Genomic DNA, 15,628 nt, shown 5'->3' with positions numbered 1-15,628 from the left:
TATTATTAAGGCCCATACACACTGGGTGATTTTGAGCTGAAAGTAGCTCACTTTTGGTGTTTTGAGCTATCTTCAGCTGAAAATCATTATGGTTGTGTTTAGCTGCTCATAGGGGTCAATTTAATATGGTGCATGGAGATTCAAGTCGGGAGGGAGCTCTTGCAGGTATTGTAATCAGCGCACTGCTAAATCCAACAAGGCTAGGGCTGTTTTAAGCATTGCCACAGGACACTCACCTCAGAAAATGTTGGTACTCCAGATCTGCAAGTACCAGCGTTCTCCAACTTAGCAGCGCACTTGCGTAGGGCCTTACTACGATCAGTATACATGCACGGTCTTTCTGTAATCGACGGGCCTGGGAATTCGCAGCTGTGCATTCAGGTCTGCATAACCCCCCTAAGACAGTCGAGCAAGCTAAACAGGCTTGGGATAGACCTATGACTATCCTTCCAAAGAGCTAGTGGTTCATAAGGGTTCAGATTGCCTAAAGCAGTGGTCCCCGACCCTGGTCCTCAAGTACCCCCAACAGTGCACGTTTTCCATCTCATCCGGCAGGTGCACTCATTATTCAGGCACATTTGAAAAGATCCACAGGTGTGATTTTGTGAGGAGACCTGCAAAACATGCACTGTTGGGGGGTACTTGAGGACCAGGGTTGCGAACCACTGGCCTAAAGAATAAAAATGGGCATACTACATGGCCCCCCATAGTTATCTGCCTTCAAATTCTGTTTATATAGTCCAACATTGTAGCCGTATACATAGATTGTATAGGATAGATTGTCAGTTGATAACCTTTTTTCCGATGCTGGTAAATGTTGGGTTGCCATTGACAGCTGTGACAGTCATTCTCCTGGACACACATTTTGATCCAGTTCCAGGAAAATCTGTATTTTCTGGCATTTGGAGATATCCCCTTCAGAAAAGAGAGGCTACTCGTGAACGCATTGTAAACGGCTCTGACCTGGGAATAACCCAAGTCAGAGATGCAGTATGAAAGGGGTCTGAACCAGTTTGGGACCGTGGTCCAAAACTATATTCAAACCCAGGATTTTAGTTTAAAAGTGGCATCATAAACTGTATGAGGGTAAATGCATACCCTCTACATTCTACTAACTTATTTTTATAAGGAAATTAATAAACTTTTAGAATTGGACAAGTTGTCATCGCCAATACTTTTTTGTAACAACCAATGTACTTTGGCGTGTTTTGGGCTACACACTGGGGAGAATTCAGATGTTTGCATTGGCAGCTGACGCTGCTGGGCTCCTTTCTGCTCGTAGCCCCGAGTTGCCAGGCAGAAATGTGCAAAAAAGTGACCCATTTGGCTGTCCAAATGTCACTTTTTCTGCGTTGTGCTTCACACTTTACCCTGGTTTACCCATTGTACGCAGCTAAACTTAACACTTACGGGAACAATCAGCGCGTTACAAAAAATAACAGATCTCTCGTCACTGTAGACCAGGTATGTCCAAACTGTGGCCCTCCAACTGTTGTGAAACTACACATCCCAGTATAACCTTTCAATAGTTTTAGCATTCCCTAATAGCAAAACTGTGGCAATGCATGATGGGACTTGTAGTTTCACAACAGCTGGAGGGCCATAGTTTGGACATGCCTGCTTTAGACAGAAGATTTGGGCACGCATAAACTATTGAATGGTCCCCAATGACTCAACACACACAAAGCAATCTACAATTAAATACAAACCTATCATACTTGCTTATGTAAGCTATTCACATTCAAACCTTTTTAATCCGTTTCAACAAAATATAGACATTGTTATCTCATTAAAATCTGTTCTACTATTAATCTATTTTTTTAATTTAAACTATTTACTTTTAATCCTAATACCTACTAAATTATGTTTTATGTTAACAATTACTTATATGGCAACAATGATGTATGTACATTGGTCAATTACCTGGCTTCTCTTCTATTGCAGGCTCTGGAAATGTTACTAGGGATTCCCCTGGTCAGCTGGCTATTGGTAAGTCTTATGGTAAGTTGCTGCTGTTGTGAAGTCAGCCGTCAAGAGTATCCCAGAACACTGCATACAAGGATAACAGAACAGGTAATTGCTTCACTTGAATAGTAATTTTGAAAAAAAGTATCAACCCCTTAAGTGTCAAGCCCGGAAATTCATCTACATAACACCTTCTAGTATTCAGTTGCCCATTGCCAGTACTCCATGGCCTGGAAAGCGATTTTCCATTGCTGTAGAAAGTCCTTAACTTATTACTTGGTCCCTTTTTGTACATTTTTTTTTTACTGCTTATCTGTGTAACAGGTCAGAGCATTCACTGAACTTGAATTAATTCAGTTTCAATAAAAACTGGGAAAAATTGGAGTGTTCTAAAACGTCACCATTAGTTTAATGGTGAGCTCTTTCTATCACATAGATAATGCCCCTGCATCACTCAGTGAGCAGGGTCCTTAGAGATAGCATTGTACAGCCCTGCGCGTTAATATCGCCCGCTGATTAATATCCAGCATGCTTTGAGACCATTGGCCCCTGACCGATCAATATCCAGCATGCTGGATATTAATCGGCGGGCGATATTAACGCGCAGGGCTGTACAATGCTATCTCTAAGGACCCTGCTCGGCACACAGCGATGTCAGCATTGTGTGCTGAGTAATCTGGCCCTGACAGATTGCTCAGCACACAATGCTGACATCGCTGTGTGCTGAGCGATCTAACCTTGCTTTTATAGCAGGTACAACTTTGAAAATAATGTATGCATGTGTAATGATGATGCACTTCAGAGCTGATTTTGCATCCAGTCACAAGCTGGTGTAGTTGCACCAGGTTAAAGGTCTGACTAGTCCTAAGGACAAGTCGGACACGATTTTGGGGAGCTGCAGGGTGGCAGCAGACATAGAGGCGGAGGACGCCGGTAAGTGAGCAGATCAGAGAGGTGGGCAGCGGACACAGGCGGGGGACGTTGACCGGACGCTGCAAGCCGATCAGAGAGATGGGCAGGTGCAGTGGACACAGGCAGTGGGGTACACTGGTGAGGGGAACAGAGAGCCAGACAGGGGGAGCAAGAAAAAAAAAAGCCCATATAAATGAATGGGCAGCCAGTGATTGGCTGAGAGTGCTCTCAGACAATCACCGGCTGCCCATTCATTTGTATTGTTGTTATTTTTCTTTCTTGCATCTCCCTTCTACTCCGGCCCAGGTCTCCGTTCCCCTCAACGGCATCCCCTGCCCACCTCTGGTCGGCTCGCAGCGTCATCCTGCCAGAGGCTTCTCTGCGTCCCCCGCCCGGAGGCTGTACATAAGATTTAGCAAATCTTGTGTGCAGCTGGTCAGGCCGCCCGACTCCGATTCGTATGGGACTGCACATCGCATTGGATGTCTACATATGCGATTTGGGCCGGTTTAATGGCCCAATCCATCCGAATCAGGCATAGTGTATGGGGGCCCTTAAGGCATCAACATTTAATACAAATTTTATATGGGCATATTTGTCTCTGTTGGTCTGCCAGCGTACACAAACACCAGAACATGCCCTTACTGTTCATGTCCTGCTTACATTACCAGCTGCAGCTTAGCTTCGCTTTCCTTACCAGCTGCAGGATTCACCCCATAGGGAGGGGTATTCAATTTTGTCCGGATTTTTTGGATACCCGAAAACGAACATACCTATTCAATGCGACCGATGCAATCAAATCTGTATCTGCGGAAAACCGTCAAACTGACTTTTTTTGACTAAACACTTGGATTACTGAGTAATTTGCAGAATTTTCAATCCAAATGTCACTTGGATTGAAAAGGCCGAATGTAAATCTGATAGAAAACTTTAAGGCCCCCTTACACTTGTCAACTTATTGTCTCAACAAATTGAACCTGATTGACTCGAGATTTATCCTATGTGCAGGAGGTTCAATCTCTTCCAATCTCTTAGTTATACCCAATGGCACAGGATTGTGGATTGTGTCCTACACATCAGGCACATTAGATCTTGTCAGATAAATGGACTCAAATTGGATGAAATCTCACAAAATCTCACAAGTGTAAGGGGCCCTTTAGGAAAAGTGGTGATTTGCCAACTGTCTGAAAATTAGGCACGGATTAAATAACCCCATGGGCAATTATAGGCATTTTCTGATCCAATTTTGTTGTATGCAAATGAATTACTCTGTCTACACATCAGGTCCTTTGGTGCAGTCGGCACGATGTGCTGTACCAGAAGGCACATAGCGACCAGCAACATTGCATGGTTTCCTTGCACACTGAAGAGAACACAGGACAATTTGTAATGCTCAGTGTACCTAGGCCCTCACTCCGATCCGATCACAGAGTACAAATTTGTTCTCAAAATAGGCAAAACCATGTGCACTGCAGGTGGGGCAGACGTAACCTGTATAGAGAGAGTTACATTTGGCACATGTTACATCTGCCCCACCTGCAGCGCACATAGTTTTGCCCATTTTGAGAACAATTTTGTACAGATCAGATCTGAATAAGGGCCCTTTTCCGGCAGATCTGTGCACAGCCAAATCTCACAGTGAACTAAATAGGCCATTTGTTACTAAAGCTTCTAACTATGAAAAGAGGTGATGTTGCCCATAGCAACCAATCAGATTCTGTCTACCATTTCCCTGGCATCCTAGAAAATGACATCTGCTAGTGTCTACTTGCATATAGCAATATTAAAGCTGTATTTATGTATTTTTCTTTTAATAACCAATGTCTATATCTCCTTCATAGGTATAACGGTGGACTTCCATTGCAATTCTCTCTAATTTCCAGCACAATACACTGCTGTTTTATAAATAAATATTATTTTACTCCGTTTCTGGTGTGTGGAATTATTTCCTGATAGTGAGTAACTGCTAAAGAGAACAAAGTGTGTGAATGTGTATTTACTACAGTATGTGTCTGTAGCTGAAACACAGCTAGATCACTTAGCACATGATCGTCCCGTGTGTATGCCTCCTTAGACTTTGAATTGTACAACCTTTGTATACTAGGCATTATTGAGATCAAAGCAGGAGTTAATAAGTGGACCTGTATAAAGTGTTTTAAAGTATGTCCTGCTTTATAGGCGGTAAAGAAGGAATTGGGCTTCAGTGAGCCTAGGTGGAAATAAAGTTCAGCTCCTCAAAGGTACAAGGAAAAACTTTCCAGTAATGATCAAATTTCCTTCCCCCAGAAAGAAGGCCATTCTTACAAGCACAGTGTAACCTACATTTTGTGTGTGTGTGTGTGAGATTAGGGGGGGTGTGTGTGATTAAGGGGTGTGTGTGTGTGATTAGGGGGTGTCCCTAAAAGGATTTTGGGATATTCCACCTACCACAAAATCCACAAATGGTTGTATTTTTTAGGAATGGGTTGGTCACCGGTTTAATTTAAGGGTGTAAACTAGGGATTCTTAATTCCCCAACAGGTCATGTTTTGTGGATTTTTTTTAACCATGCCCAAGTGAGTTAATCTATTCTGCTGGGTCAGTTACTATCCCATCTTCTTTGACAAAGATACTGTTGGCAGGTCAATGATAAATAGGTTGACCACTGTTGGTCGACACCCCTTAGGTTGACACAATAGGTTGACAAAAGTTTTTCAAGAAAAAAAAATATCCCAAACTGGTGTTTTTTCATACTTAACTATCCACATGGACATAGAGAGAATAAAATAATGGCGAGTGAAGGGATACATTTATATGGTGTCCATGTCGACATAAGTCCAACATAGATACAAAAAAAAATTACTGTTGTGCCTATGGACTAATAGTGGACGACCTATTGCTTGTCTGCCTTAATTGGATTGACCCATACATACCACTTTCACAGACCCAGATCCTTAAAACATAACCTGCTGGGAAAACATTAGGGTAGAACCGTGATGGCTAACCTATGACATGCGTGTAACTAGTGGCACGCCAAGGCACTTTGACTGACAGGCAGACACAGGTCCATCTGACCAACCGATGCAGAGAGTGAACACCCGGAAGTGCGCAAGGGAAGCTGCTAAGCAAGCACGCATGCTGAGCCGCCAATGGGAAGGGGACAGAGGGGGCGTGGCCTGTCCGTTGGAGGGAGCAGGCGTGTATGGAGCTAGCTCTGTTCTGTTGGTCCAGCACTCTGGTACAAAGATATGCAGCATTGTCCATGATGTCACGTCTCCTAATTATGACGTGCTTATAGTAGTCCAATATCCTGGTGCAGCACACTGCCGGCCTATAAACTGCTGCTTATACACCAGTATACTGGTGCAGCACTCTGCCAGTAGCCTCCTGTGCCACAAACATCCTGTCCATGCACTCTGTATACAGCTTGCGTATCCCACACACCGGCATTTCACTATGCCAGCCTTCCTGAGTACACTGCCTGCACTACCATACTGCAGGCTGCACATTCACTCAGAGCTGCAGCATCTACTCAGGTCACACACCCTGTGATCTGCCTGCCCCGCACAAACTGAGCACTGTGCATTTCATGTGCTTGCTGCCTCCAGTTCCAGGACTCCACTCCCAGCCCTAATGCAGCTACTGCAGAAGTTTGCGACCTTGACTCACATGCTGCTGTCCGGAGACCCGGCTGATGGAGCAGGCTGTGCTGGAGGTGCCCGGAGCAAGGGCACATGCTTTGGCTATGAGCAGGGTGAGGTTCAGATGTGCCACATGGTGTACCCCTGGCACTCCAACCACACACGCAGCCCAGCTCTGAGCACTGGCTAAACTTTGTCTGGTGGGAGGGGGGTCCCTTTCAGTGCGCACACCGCAGACAACGCTGGCTCCTCCAAGCCACTGCGGGGTCTGCGGCCTTATACAGTAGTTATGCCACTGCCCCCAACCCATCCACTGCCCCCAACCCATCCCCGGCCAGCACGTGCCATCCCTGCACAGTTCAAATCGGTCACTCACTGTTTTGTGGGCTTCCTGGGCAGGAGAGGAGGAGACAAGACAGATGGACACGGGCTGATCTCCGAATCCACTGAACCAGCAGGCGACTGCATTCGTGATAGCCTATACGTCTCCTGGGAAGAGTGAAGCTCCCTGCCCAGGCATACCATTCAAATGCCGAGCATATCTCTCCGCACAAAGGCACACGTGTCACTCAAAGTGCCTTGGCGTGTCATAGGTTAGCCATCAGGTACCTAGAGCAATCCCAAGCTTTTTTATTCTTAATTTATTCCTGTGTTTACACTGAGCGGTAGACACCCTTAGCTACTGCATGGGGATCAAAATGGCCTAAACAGGCATCATCCTCTCGGTCAACCTTGATGATAGACACTACTAAGTCATTTGGGGGTGATGATGAGGCAGATACCTCCTGAAGGGGATCCTGAGACAGAGTAGGATAGATCTGTCACGGTAAATGTTGATGAATTTATAACCTGTATATGGGGAATGCGCCTGTCTGAGGAAGACGAGCCAGCTCTGGTAGCAAAGAAAGTAGATTGTGTTTAAATCATGTAAAGTGGTTAGATCTGAGTTTCCACACTCTGATGACCTTATGGAGATTAGAAGGGAGCTCTGGAAATCCCTGGGGAAGATATTCCTGATACCTAAAAGGGTAATCTCTCGGTATCCTCTCCCAATGGAGGATTGTAAATTCTGGGAGAATCCACCACCGGTAAACTCCCATGTGACTCGCCTAATTAAACCCTCGGTTCTTCCGGTCAATTCTGCAGCTTCCCTTAAGGATATGACTGACCGACACCTGGAACAGTGTCTTGGGTGGAATCTAAGCTGTCGATAAACATACTGGAATTAAGGGACGTATTCAATGCACTCCAGTTGGCGCAGGATCTGCTACAGGGCAGACCTGTTCAGATCCAGTCAGACAATGCCACCACTGTGGTTTACATAAATCACCAAGTGGTACAAAGAGTGTAAAGGCAATGAGAAGTATCCAAGATACTCCAATGGGCCGAGCACTATGTACCAGCCATCTCGGCGGAGTTCCTCCCAAGAATTCTAACTTGGGAGGTCAACTTTTTAAATTGCCAGGATGTACACTCGGGAGAAAGGTCTCTTCACCCGAGGTGTTTCTCCTAATAACCGAGAGATGGGGCACTCCTGGTGTGGATCTTATGGTGTCTCACTACAAACGCGAGGTGCCGCTATTTGGATCTCAGAGCCAGGGACCCCCAAGCAGCATTCACGGACACTCTGTCCATAGCTTGGAATTTACCTCTTCCATACGTCTTTCCACCAGTGTCTCTTCTTCCTTGGTTGCTAAGGAAATTGAAACAAGAAGTGGGGAGTCTAATCCTGTGGCTCCAGCGTGGCCCAGGAGACATTGGTTTGCAGATCTACTTCATCTGTCCGTAGCTCCACCCTTTCGGCTACCTCTTAATCGGGACCTACTCAGTCAAGGTCCTTGCCTGCATCTGGACTGGTTAGCTTTGTCTGTGTGGCTCTTGGGACGGCCATCTTGAGAAAGAAGGGGTTCTCTGAAAAAGTAGCCAAGACTATGATTCAAGCTTGCAAGCCAGCTTTGGTGAGAATTTATTATAGGGTGTGGCACACTTATTTTTCTTGGTGTAAAGCTAAAGGTTTTAGAATTTAAGCTCTCACAAGCAGGGACCTCTTACCTCATGTGCTTATCCTTTCTTACTTCAGCAGTCTTCAACTGCACCAAAGCACGCTGTTTGCTGCCACCTTGATACTAATGTTGCAGCAATTGGCTGATGTTCCTATAATCATTTACCCTGTGTTTGTCCTGTATTGTTTTCAACTGTAAGTTACTGTTTTCAGTTTGATAATGTGTACTCTGTAACTGGGCGCTGCGGAACCCTTGTGGCGCCACATAAATAAAGGATAATAATAAAGGTTATGACACCACAGTTTAAAGTGGCAAGATTACTGGACAGAGTGGCCTTGAAAAGGGCTTGCGTTGGGCATCCCTTAGGGTACAGGTAGGGATGCCAATCCCGGGGCATTTTTTCAATCTCGGGATCCGGGATTGAAAAATGCTCAATCCCGGGATTCCCGGGATCGGCATCCTTAGTTTGCTGGCGTGTACCCGATACCCACCCCCACACCAGCCGACCCGCAGATTTACTTACATGGGCGGCCGGGAGTGGAGTGGGTTCTGAGGTGCACGGTGCCGTCGGGCTCGTGCACCTCCTCATCAGCAGTGCACTGCAGCGGGAGGAAGGCGCAGGACCGGTGTCGGTGAAGGGGCGGGCTGGCCAGCGCAGGAGAAGAGGTGGGGGGCGGGCGGCCAGGAGGAGCGACACTAACAGTAGTGTGGGCGGCGTGCGTGGCCTGCACAGCGTGACCGTCACGCTGTGCAGGCTGCATGCAGGGGTCTGGAACAGCCGGGCACTGGGCAGTGTCTGAGCGAGTGCTCAGACGCTGCCCGGTATTAGACTGCGCATGCGCAGTCTAATACCGAAATCCCGGGATTGGATACTCCAATCCCGGGATTGAAATCCCGGACTTTTTAGGGCCAAATCCCGGGATCCCACCGATCCCGGGATTGGCCACCCTAGGTACAGGTCTCTGCACTTTCAATATGGTTGCAGAAACTAATTGTGTCATTACAGGATGTATGCACCTTATTTCAGGGTGTACTCTGGATACAACTGCCGTATACTTCTCCGGTTGCTCTCTGGGATCTGTCAGTGGTTCTTGAGGCCCTGTCTGAACCTTTGTTTGAGCCTTTGTCTTCATTTGAGCTGAAGTGGCTTACAGCTAAGGTGGTATTCTTGATAGCTATAGCCTAGGATAGGAGGGATTTTTGGTGCTCCATCAGGACAAGGCTGTCCAGCAGACTAAACCGTCACACCTGCCTCTGGTAGTCTCAACATTTCATGTCAATTAGGAAACTGTGGTACCAGTCTTTCGGGACTGAACTTTGTCAACCAAAGAGAAGTCTTTGGATGTTGTACAGGCTCTTAAGATTTATATACATTGTACTGAATCGATTAGACTGTCAGATTCCTTGCTTGTGCTGTATGGGTTTCACAAAAGGGGATGGCCCGTTCACAAGCAGACTTTGGCTCGCTGGATTAGAATGGTCATTGCTTATGCATATGAGAAGGCTGATTTACTGTTACCTACTTCGATCTCAGCACACTCCACCAGGTCTGTTGGTCCTTTCGTGGGCTGCACGCCATGGTGTATCTGCTGAACAGCCGTGCAAGGCGACAACGTGGTCCTCCGTTCATACATTTCTGAGGTTCTAGGCCTTTGACTCTTTTGCTTCCCAAGATGCGGTGTTCATTCGCCAAGTTCTTTTGACCCCTCAGTCATCTCCTGCCCTTAAATTTACGGCTTTGGGGCATCCCTGATGTTAACCCAGTGGGACCCAGGAACCCTGAAGAAGAAATCGGGAGTTATGGTAAAACCTACATTCGGTTACCTCCCTTTATTCGAGGTTCGTGGGCCCACAGGGTGCCCTCCCTGACACGCCTGATGTGTCCATTCACACGGGACGGCCACGGCCGGGCCACACGGCTGCAGCCGGATCCCGCCACTGGAAGGGACGGCTGCCGGGCTGTGGCCACCCCCTCCATGATAAACTACTGTGTGCGGCACGGCTCCCTGGCTGTGTGGGATTTCACCGTCCGGCAGGAGCCGGAGTGTGTGAAACCGGCCTAAGGCTGGTTTCACACTGTCCGGCTCCTGCCGGACGGGAAATTACCGCACGGCTTAAAAGCCGTGCCGCCCCTACAGTGTGTGATGGACAGCTCTGTGTCCATTCACACTGGACGGTCACGGCGCGGCCGCCGGATCTTACCACTGCAGTGTCCGGCTGCCGTGCCGTGGCTGTCCCGTTCTGCCCATTCAGTGTGGTGTGGAAGGCAATGGGCGCCTTCACACACCACGGAAATTACCGGATACTTACGCCCGCCCCCATGTGACGAGTAGGGCGGGCGTACACTCCGTCAGACTGGAAATGCCAGTCAAACTGTTTGGACCCACCCCCATGTGACGAGGGGGCGGGGCCACAGGATCTCCAAACCGGACCATGTGAAAGGTCCAGAAATCCGGCTGAAAGCCGGACAAAGTGGGTCTGGCTTTTTTCCGTCCGGTCAAAGCCGGACAGTGTGAAACCAGCCTTAAGCTTTAAAGAATTGGTGTCTGGTTCTCTGGATTTGCCTACAACCCCAATATTAACCCTGTGGGCCCAGGAACCTCGAAGAAAGGGAGTTAACCGAATGTAGGTTTTACCATAACTCCTGTTTTCACTTCTAGAACTCTGCACTTTCACACTGTGGACCAAATCAAATTATTTGTAGTCAACGTGATGGGCAAAATCAGGGTTAAAAGCTGGCAATCATAAAAACGTGGAAAATCAGAATAACAAATGTAGACATCATGCAACGGAATCCAAGGATGACATATAGCCACAGTTCAATTGAATAATTTTTCCCAAATATATCAATTAAAAAACCTTATCATTAGTTTGTGGTGATTTGCTGATAGTTTAGAGCACCGTGATTCAACAAAGTTTGGGAACTACTGCAGTATAGGGTTCTGTTTTCAGATAACCAAATTTAATATGGAATGTTTAAAATACCACTCTAGGGGAAAAGAGTCATCTAACAACAAGTGCAAAGAATAAATTGAGGCTTGGCAATGGAGAGCTTGCGGTAATTGGAGCTAATTCACCATGGACTGCTAAATACAGAAAACACTGTGCACTGCAATCAGAAGACGCTGCCCAAGAAAAAAAATAATAATCCAATAAACATCATAATGTTATCCGTTTACATTGGCTAGGTTGTGTTGCTCATTTGCACAAAAATACTTAAACGCTACAGAGACTGCATACATTGCAGATCATCACACTTAAGGCCCGTACACACTGGGCGACTTTGAGCTGAAAGTCGCTCAAAACAGGAGGTTTGAGCGTCTTTCAGCTCAAAGCCGCCCAGTGTGTATGCCCGGGTGATGAGCGCTGCTGCGCGCTCCCGCAACTTCACCGGGAAACCCGTTCATCTGCTGGTTATACCAGCAGATGAGCCGCTTTCAGGACGGCTTTGCATAGCGCTGCGCTATGCAACCCCCCCTTCCCCCTTCCTCTCCATCGGCGCTGGGCAGAGGGAAAGCCACTCAGTGTGTATGCACTGAGCTGCTTTCCCCGCACATCATCGCTGTCCATACACGCTGGACATAGTCTACAAGTCCCAGCATGGTGGCACCTCATGTATATAGGGTGTGCATTCTAAGATTCCCCCCCCCCCCCCCAATACGCTGGGCATAGTCGCAGGTGTCTCGACACTTTGAAAAAATAAAATAAAACAGCAAAATTCACGTAGCGCAGAGCACAACGGCCCGCCCAACGAGCCTTCCCAGCCACCCCGCCGTATGAGCCCAGCAACCCTCCCACCCGCCCACTCAGCAACCCGGTTCCTGGCCTCCCAATCAGCCTGGCCGCCCACTTAGCAACCTGGCCAGGGTGCTTTTTATTACTAGGGAAGCCAATCTCGGGATTGAGCATTTTTCAATCCTGAATCCTGGGATTGAAAAAATGCCCCGGGATTGGCATCCCTAACTCCCAGTATGGCAAATTTACAAATACCAGCACCAGTAATGTAATGCCTGGAAACCGCCACAAGATGGCAACCTGTACATCTTTACCAAATACATCTATGGGGCCTAATTCAGCATGAATTTCTAATCTGAGAACAGCCGCCGCCAAGACAGACAGAAAAGACACCCCTTGCAAAATTGTGAATGCATTGCGAAAAGCGGTGTGAATGTTCAAATATACTCTGCACAAGACTGTTCTTGATCTTTGCCTTCTAGTGAGGACTATGTAAAAACCGGACCCAGACTAGACTCCGGACTGCCGGACAGGACATCAAAATCTGCAGTCTGGAGCTTGTAGGGTCCGGTCCAGGTGGTGTCCTGTTCGGGGGGTGTCTTGTCCGGGGGGAAGGGGTCCCTGTGATAGCGATCACCAGGGACATGGGAGATTACAGCCGCCCCGTGTGGTCCGGACCGTCCAGTTTTTGCTACATGCCCGAACCATAAAGGAAAGGCTTTATTCTACCCCTCCTCCTGTACCTGGTGACAGGTGTCACAGGCAGCGCCCCCCCGATGTCTGGTCCGGGTATTTTGTCCTGGTCCGGTTTTTACCCATACCCCTTCTAGTGCCATCCAAATCGACAACCCGTGTAAGGCCATTCATTCTTTAAATTGACTTATTGTGTTTCCTATACTGTATATACACGTCCACAACAGATACAGTACATTACATGTCTACTATTGCAGGTCAAGATAGGTATTTTGAAACCCAAATTTGGATGCAACAAATAGATACCGGGCTCCATATAGCGAGAGGTAATACAACCTGGTAATACAATTGCAATTTCCTTGTAAGGAATGTCCCCCTCATAGAGCCCTGTATAGAAGAAATGTCATTCTGATTCCTCTTTTTGAAAACCTTGGCAGAATCTCCTTGCCCCACAGTGATAACAGTGACAGAGAACATACATAGTAGACATGCTAGGTATTTTTTTTTTTTTTTGTAAATATTACATTTTTTATTATTTTAAGCATTGTGAAAGTACAACACATTTGCAATAAACTATTTTTTCGCAACGATGCACATAAAGAATAAAAAAAAGTCAAACCGTGAAAAATGTAATGCAATAAAAAAGTTTAAGAAAAAACATGAACGAAAGGGGAAAGATGAAGGGATACATATGGCAAGTGTTTCGGGCATATGTCAACTGTAATATACACTTTACAAAAAAATAGGACCCACACAATTTTTACGCCGTTATAAAAGCTGGTACTTATGTAATATCTGGGCTCCCATTTTTCTTATGAGACCACGTGCGCTCGCCACGCTTTGGGCACGGTGGCTCGCTGCGCTTGCCACACTATATAAAATCAACTCCATGCGTAGTTGGATAGTAGGGGTATGAAAAAATGGGGTGCATTTAACATGGGAGCCCAGATAATACATAAGTCCCTAAATGCCACTAATACCCCTTCTAGACATGGGGCTGGATGTAATGCAGTGCGAGTCAGTGAGCCGTGCGGGACAGACATGGCAAAACCATCCTTTGTAAATTATTGCCCCTTTAATAAAAACTCAAAGTTTGGCAGGCATATTACCAGGCCGCTGGAATCGCACCTTGTTCCATCCGGCCCATAGCCTTTAGACCTGGAATGTAACTTGGGCTTGTGGCTCGACCAGTCACAACTATGTCTGAAAAGACCCGAGCCAGTGTCCCAGGTATGTGGTTATATTCTCGGGAATGACCCGAATGATCTAGTACAGCAAACATGTCTCATATGCCTTATGACTTCGCGAACAGGCGAATGAACGTCTGGGTGCAGACAGAGGTTACAATAACATGAGGCACATCTTGTGGTCTTTCTAAAAAAATTATCTTCAAATAAAAAAAGTACATTGCTTATCTCCAGTGTTAAGGTGCCCAAACATTACGGCTCCCAGATCCCATGCAACATATCATATGCGATCCCGGAAAGGGCTGCAGCCCTTGCATCCCCGGCTCAGATGTGCAGAGGACCACAGATCAGAATCGGAAGTTAGGCACATACAATTTGTGCACTTATCTCCGGATATCTTCATTGGAATCAGGTAAAAAGTGCCCAGATCATAGTAAGTGTATGGGTACCTTTACAGTACTAGCTGAGTAGGTGTGCTCTATTAGGACAGTGAATAGGATGACCACTATTGGTCAACACAGGAAAAAGGGCAACCTGCACTAGACCAACTGACAAAAGATGGACAAAAGTTTTCACTTTTTTTATTGTCTGTGTCAACATGGACCCCCAGTTACTGTAACATGTACCCTCGCAATGGCTCTCTTCATTCACCATGTTTCCGCCATGGTTACTCGCTTGGCTCAGCAGACTTTAGCATTTCCAATTATAGTCCATGTGGATCAAAAAGTATTAACGACTTGTCTGAGTGAATAAAATTCGGGCCTATGTAAAAACCGGACCCGGGGGTGTCTTTTCTAGGGGGGGGTCGGTCGTCCCTGTAATAGCTATCATCAGGGACATGGGGAAGTCCCCCTCCTCCACTACCTGGTGACAGGTGTCACAGGCAGCCCCCCTCTCCGAACCGGACGCTACAAGCTCTGGACTGCAGATTTTGGTGTCCGGTCTGGAGGTCTTGTCCTGGTCCGGTTTTAACCATATTCTATAGATCAGGGGTGAGGAACCTTTTTTGTGCCAAGGGCCGTTTGTATGGGGAAAAAAATCCTTCGGGGGCCATATGTAAAAATTTCTCTTACAAATTGTCCTGCTGCAGCCGTTTCACTTTCTGGCGGCTGCCACTGAATAGGACTGACAGTCTCCGGCTGCTGTTAATTAAGAGGAATCTCGCAAGAACTACCAACTTCTTGCGAGAATTCCCCTGTACTTGACTCCTGGCAAAGGGTGGGAGGGCCACTCAAACCGGCTACGGGGGCCGCATACGGCCCCAGGGCCTGAGGTTCCCCACCCCTGCTATAGATTGTAAGCTTGCAGCAGGGCCCTCCTACCTCCGAGTCTGTCTGTTACCCAGTTTGTCTTATCACTGTCTACTATTGTAAAGCGCAACGGAATCTGCTGCGCTATATAAGAAACTGTAAATAAATAAATAAATACCCAAAAAATTCATGTCGACCTTTTGTCCATGTCGACTTATATACAGCATGTCATACACTGTACACACGTAGTATACTTTATAATG

General features: G+C 46.8%; 1 protein-coding gene across 2 annotated transcripts in view; it reads left to right on the top strand.

The window, feature by feature from the left end:
• The window catches only part of LOC146080133 (RNA-binding protein 12B-like), a 34,061-nt gene extending 31,534 nt beyond the window's left edge, over positions 1 to 2,527 (top strand). The window contains exon 3 of one of the 2 annotated variants that reach the window (XR_014474828.1): positions 1,945 to 2,524. The gene's annotated coding sequence lies outside the window, so the exon portion shown is untranslated. Of the gene's footprint in view, positions 1 to 1,944 lie in introns of both variants that reach the window. The other variant, XM_083187058.1, reaches the window with a different exon arrangement.
• Positions 2,528 to 15,628: the final 13,101 nt, after the last annotated feature.

The sequence above is a fragment of the Crinia signifera genome, chromosome 5 (genome assembly GCF_055691185.1).
Source record: "Crinia signifera chromosome 5, ASM5569118v1, whole genome shotgun sequence".
NCBI classification, from domain to species: Eukaryota; Metazoa; Chordata; class Amphibia; order Anura; family Myobatrachidae; genus Crinia; species Crinia signifera.
Note: the sequence above shows the minus strand (reverse complement) of the source record. Positions and strands in the feature narration are given on the sequence as shown.